Genomic DNA, 6,825 nt, shown 5'->3' on the forward strand with positions numbered 1-6,825 from the left:
TTTTTTTTTCATTTAGCCTTTATTTATCCAGGTTAGTCTCATTGAGCCACGAGAACTCATTTTCAAGAGAGACTTGTTTAGGGAGCACATGGTGGGGGTTAAGGGCCTTGCTCATGGGCCCAGAGTGGGGCGAATGAGGGTGGGGGCAAGTGTGGGTGTTTCACCTACCCCACCCACAATTTTTGATGTTGTCGGGGCCGGGGCGTGAACCGGCGATCTTCCGATCACAAGCCCACCTCTCTAACCTCTGCGCCACCACTCCCCATATATGTGGGTGTGTGTCTCTGCGTGAGTGCAGCTACAGCGTGCGCTCTCAGGACATTATTACCTGCAGTGTCCCCTCAGTGAAAACTGAACTTGGCAAAGGGGCCTTCTCCTACTCCGCTCCTGTTTCCTGGAATATCTTGTAAAAAGATTTGAAGCTCTCGACCTTTGACCTCTCTAAGTGGCTTTAAGAATCTGTTGGCCTCCTGGCAAGGGCCAATGCAGACATGTTCCCGTTTTTACTTTTCTACATTCGCCTTATAATCTCGCTGTTTTTGTTACATTTATACCATCTTATTTGTATTAAAAAAATGTGTATGTATTTTTATAACTGTCCATTGTTTTCATCATTTTTTGTTAAAATCAGGTTTCTCTTATAAATGAGTCTCGAGGCTCAATGGGATTAACTTGTCTAAATAAAGGTTGAATGAATGAATATATATATATATATATATATATATATATATATATATATATATATATGCAAAGAAAACTGATTGTACTGTGTTTGTAAATGAATGCTGTATATTCGTGTTCTTCTATGAACAGATTAAATAAATAAAATGAAGCAATGAGTCTGAGAGCCTCTGAGTCCAGGAGGAAACTGAAAACATCTCAAACGTTTGGAGACAAACTCGTCTCTCCAACCGGACCTCAGAGAGATCCCGACCTGGAACTCTGATTTAAAGTTCCTCGACTTTGGATCATTTTCTTCAGAAGTTTCAGGAGAAAAACTGCTGTAAATCTCAGCTGAAGATCTGCCTCGCTTTACCCGCCTTCACCTTGTTTTATTGTTTGTTTATAATAATTAAATTAATAAACAATCATTAAAACAATGTAAAGCTTTTTGTGAACTTGGCTTTGAAACGTTCATGACATCCTGATGTTTTAAAGTTTGTTTTGTTTTCAGTTTCCTCTTTTTACTTCGTCAGTTTCACATTTCAAAAGTTCGGCTGTTTCTTCACAGGTTCACTTCTTTATTTCAGCTGTTTTTGTTATTTTGGGGGGAGGAAAAGATCAATTTAAGGATTTTTTAAAAACATGCTTTGTTCTTTCTTTGTTAGTTTTGCTCTTGTGTTTTCTGCACGCCTGCGTTTAATTATTAATCATCAAAACCTCCAGAAACCTCAACGTGCTGATGAAACCATTCTTGTTGCACCAAACTCCGTTCTTTTGTGTTTAAATTACGCAAACGAGGGAAATTTAGCGCGTTAACCTCCAACGAGCTGCTTCTCCGTGACTGACAGGCCTTTGTTTTGCAGATTATTTTTAGTTTAGCGTCGATGAAAGAGTTTCTTTGTGGAGCTTTCGTCACGACTGCGAGTTCAAACCCGGCTCTGAGCAGGTGGCTGAGCTTTCACTCAGGTGACTTCAGAACGTAAAGAATGAGGAAAATCTGGGGGATTAACAGAGATTCTCTGATTGTCTGGAGCAGAAAAAACACGCCTCAGATGAAATATTTCTGCGAGCCGTCACCCCTGAAGCAGGAACTTTCCCTCCAAACTGCGCCTTGCTCTTCAGAGAAACTGACTCAAACTGAGAGCGATCCTAAAAACAGAAGTTCCTCCGACTGACTCGGATTTTTTCTGAAATTAAACTCCGTTCAGGTTCTGACAGCAGCTTCACTCTGCACACAGAAACATCCAACCAGAACCAGCATGAGCTTTAGAAACAAACCAACAAGCACCCAAAACTGAACAAACGGAACAACTTGCCTTGAAGGAATGCATATCGCCCGCCGCCCTTCATCCAGAGATTTAATCTGCAATTAAACGAAACGAAGCGTCATCGACTGATGAAAAATTATCAAGATGACTGGTTCGGTGGTTCATGAGATATTTGGCTAACACACACACGCACGTTCTTGTAAACATACTTTTTGGGGACCTTGCATTGACTTCCATTCATTTTCTATAGCCCAACCCTAAACCTTTACCTTAAACCTAACCATTACTAGTACATGCCTAACCCATCTGCAATTCACACTTTACTCCTAAACCAACAAAGTCCATGCGCAATAATCCAGGTATACAATGCAACAATTTTAGTCCTACACCTAACCCCCCCACTGGACTTCTCCTGGACCTGGCTTTGGTCCCCATAAAGCGTAATTGGTGCCCACAATGCATGATATTTTGTAAAATTGGTCCCTACAAGGTAACCTAAAACAAAAACACACACACATACGCACAGGTTTGTTTTGCTATCTATATGGGGACCTTGCATTGACGTCCATTCATTTTCCATTCAGTTCTATAGCCTAACCCACCAATGGCACATGAACCTTATGGTGCCCCAGCTTTGGCCCCCATAAGGAGCAGTTGGTCCTCATAATGTAGTATTTTGTTTATTGTCGAGCTAAAACAGTTGATACGGTTTTCCAGCTTTTGAAATCTGCATTTGACATCATCCAGTCAGATTTGTTCCGCCTCAAACTTGTCCTAAATCCTGACAAAACCAAAGGGATGCTTTTTCAAACAGGAAGTCGGTCCCAGCAGTTCTTCCTCTGATCTCATCCTCAAATGGTGTCCCCATTGAGTTTGTTGATTCCTATAAATATTTGGGTATCTTGGTCGACTCACATCTCTCTTTTAAGCTCCATGTGGAAAACTTGGTAAAGAAACTGAAAGTTAAACTGGCTTTCTCTTTCAGAAACAGATCCTGTCTAACTCTGAACGCTAGGAAACATCTTGTATCTGTGACTTCCCTTCCCTCCATTGATTACGATGACATCATTTACATGAACGTTCCTACAAGAACCCTGCAGATGTTGGATGCTGCAGATGTTGGATGCTGTCTATCATGGTGCACTAAGATTCATAACTGGCTGTAACTACCGTACCCACCACTGCACCCAGTATTCACTGGTTAACTGGACATCATTAACTTCACGCAGACTCTCTCACTGGTACATTTTCATCTTTAAATCACTTCTTGGTCTGTTGCCTTCATACATCTCCTCCTACATGTCTCTGTGTGAGTGCAGCTACAACGTGCGCTCTCAGGACATCATTACCTGCAGTGTTCCCTCAGTCAGGACTGAACTAGGTAAAAGGGCCTTCTCCAACTCCGCTCCTGTTTCCTGGAATATTTTACAAAACGATCTGAAGCTCTCGATCTTGACCTCTAAGTGGCTTCAAACATCTGTTCCTGGGAAAAACCACTGCAGACATGTTCCTGTTTTTAGTTTTCTACATCGTCTTATAACCTAGCTGTTTTTTCCACTAGTTTTTACTTTTGACTGTCCTTTAGGTTGCCATTTTATTTAAAAAATTAATAATAAATTGTGTGCCTCTTTTATGATTGTCTATTGTTGTCGCTGTTGTCCATTGTTGTCATCTTTCTTTGTTAAAATCAGGTCTCTCTTGTAAATGAGTCCTCGAGGCTCAATGGGACTAACCTGGATAAATAAAAGTTGAATGAATGAAAAGTGTAAGACGGAAAAACGGGCCTTACAAATTAACATAAACAAAGACACACACACACACAAACATGACTTTTTTTCAGTAATAATGTCCTGAGAGCGCACGCTGTAGCTGCACTCACGCAGAGAGGAGATGTATGAAGGCAGCAGACCAAGAAGTGGTTTAAAGATGAAAATGTACCAGTGAGAGAGTCTGTGAAGTTAATGGTGACCAGTTAACCAGTGAATACTGGGTGCAGTGGTGGGTACGGTAGTTACAGCCAGTTATGAATCTTAGCGCACCATGATAGACAGCATCCAACATCTGCAGCATCCAACATCTGCAGGGTTCTTGTAGGAGCGTTCATGTAAATGATGTCATCGTAATCAATGGAGGGAAGGAAAGTCACACACACACACACACACACACACACACAGGTTTGTTTTGCTATCTTTGTGGGGCCTTTGCATTGACTTCCATTCATTTTTCATTCATTTCTATAGCCTAACCATGACCTTTATCCATAACCTAACCATTACCAGTACATACCTAACCCTAAACCTAACACATCCTCAATTCACACCTTAGTCCTAAACCTAGCCCCTAACCCACCAACGGGACTTCTTCTTATGGGGCCCGGGCTTTGGGCCCCATAAGGAGCAGTTGGTCCTCACAATGTAGTATAAGTTGGAAAAATGGGCCTCACAAAGTAGCATAAACAAGGACACACACACACACACACTCCTGGACTCTGACACATACCACATACCAGAACATGTTTCTACCTCATGTACCACACACACATGTACGAACCAACATGTGTCTCTAGTCTTGTCTCTTAATTCCTGTTTAGATTAGGTTAGTTGTCTTTTTGCATTTATTGTAGGTCTGTTTGTATTTATTGTTTTGTTGTGTATCTGCACTGTGTGTTGTTTTTCACATTATGTTCTGTGTTGCACCGTGAACCTGGAGGGACACCGTTTTATTTTAATTTGTACTTGTACGTAGCTGAAACTACTATAAAACCTCTGACAAGCATGACCGATGGGTGATCAATGAGACGTGGACTCAGATCTTATTGGTCAAGTTTTAGTTTTATAGTTTTATTTTCAGCAGAACAATAAACTCAAACATTTAGCTTCGTCCTGTTGGTTTTATCATCGTGTGGAGATTTTTGGAAGTTTAGATAATTAATCAGTAAAAGCAGGTGTGCAGAAAACACAACAGGAACGGACACGTGAAAGCAACTGAAGATTTTAAGTCGTCCTTTAAATCTGTCGTTTTATTCAAAAAAACAGTTAAATTAAAGAAGTGAATCTGAGGAAACAGCAAAACTTTTTTAATTTAAATTAGGAATATTTGGACAAAGTAAAAAGAGAAAACTGGAAACAGAGTTTAAAATCAGAAAAGTTAAAAAACAACTAACAAAATCTTTTTTTAATTTTTATAGTTTTCTGCTGCAGATTTATATATTCTCTGTCGTTCCGAGAGTCCAAATGACTTAAAAGTGGTTGAACATAAAAAGTAGAGAAGAGCTGAAGAAGAACCATCGATCGTGACATTAGGAAGCTTATCTAGTTTTATATTTCAGCGCCGCGCGACATCAAGGTGTTTTATTTTTACCGAGTCCACACTTCCTGACGCGTCATTCTCACTTCTGCATCGCGGCGCCCACGTTCCAAAATTAAAAACGACTTTTGTTTAATGAAAATTCAAACAGCTGACTTTAAGTCACAACGTTAAGACCAACTTCCTGTTTGGTCAGACCCAAACCGTCTGAGCGCCACATGACGACGCTCCCGATCAGTCAGGCCGTCAGGTGAAACGTTTGACAACTTCTAAAACTCGTTTGTTGTGATAAACAAGCCGATGGTTCTGAAAGGTCACAGGAAGTGAACCCTGACCTGAACCTCTGAGTCACGTCTCTTTAGTCACAAAGGTTTTTATCAGAACCTGAAACTGAAATCACACACACCCACTCGCTCATGGAAAGGTTTAGCTTCGAGTCGAGGCCCGGCTGAGGTTCTGCTGAGGTTCTGCTGGTTAAAGTGATGAAAGTTATTGTTAGAAAACAAACTGTAGGTTCTGAAACAAACATCAGGTCCAAAGAGAACAAACGAGTTGGGCGTTTGTGTGTTCGGTTTGGAACCCGCGACTCGGGGCCGAGTTTATGATGAAAAATTGTAAAAGATAAATGTATTACCTGTCGTAGATACAGTTGAACCCAGATGTTTACACTGTATAAAAACACAGAACTGTTTCTTCCCCTCACTATCTGACATTAAATCAAACTAAACTTTCCTGGTTTTAGGTCAGTTAGGATTAATTGCACTATCTCTGTGAAACGCCCAAATTTGGGAAAGCCCAGCCGATGATGTCACAGCTTTGGAAGCTTCTGATTGTTGGGATTCGTGGTGTCCCCATCGGCCCTTGTTGTCGTTTCAGGTGCTGTGAGCAGTCGGAGCTGATGGAGCTCAGCTGTGGACAGTTACATCTTTTAGCCAAGGCCGAGTCATTCCACAAGTCCTCGGTGGACCGTTAGTCACTCGTGGTGATGAACCTACAACTTCTTGAGCTCCGTGTGCTCCATGTTGCCAACAGAACTCCTTGAGTGAACTCTAGATTACCAGACTCCTTGTGGATCTTCTCCTGCCCAGTCCTTCCTGCAACAAAGAACAAAGCCCGGTTCTGTCGACTCAGCCGTCTACTCTCAACTGCACCTGCTCCTCCTGCCATCCCGACCTCCTCCCCCGAGCATAGAACCACCATCCTGGTAGTTCCCCTTTGAGCCTGGAAGATAGAAAGTCAGAGATTCCCTCTTAATCTGGATTTAATCAGTCTCTTGGAGAATTAGTATGTACTCAGCTCACCTCCTGTTGTCCTCTGCAGATCCTCCAGTTCCTGGTCCACCTTGTAAATAAACCTAACTATCCTGATGCATGCTCAATAATCCAGGCAGAAAAATCTAAAAAAGTTAAATCTGGTCCTCTGGACATTCAAAAAAACAAAACAAAGCAAAACAACAAAAAAATGTAGAAACGTTTCGTCTCTCATCCGAGAGACTTCCTCAGTCTGAGGAGCTGTTTTCAGCTCAGTCTCTTAAATAGCACCTTCTCAGAGTGGATCAACCAGTTTGCTGCTGACAACCAAAACCAGC

Source organism: Nematolebias whitei, chromosome 5 (genome assembly GCF_014905685.2).
Source record: "Nematolebias whitei isolate Nwh7 chromosome 5, NemWhi1, whole genome shotgun sequence".
NCBI lineage: Eukaryota > Metazoa > Chordata > Actinopteri > Cyprinodontiformes > Rivulidae > Nematolebias > Nematolebias whitei.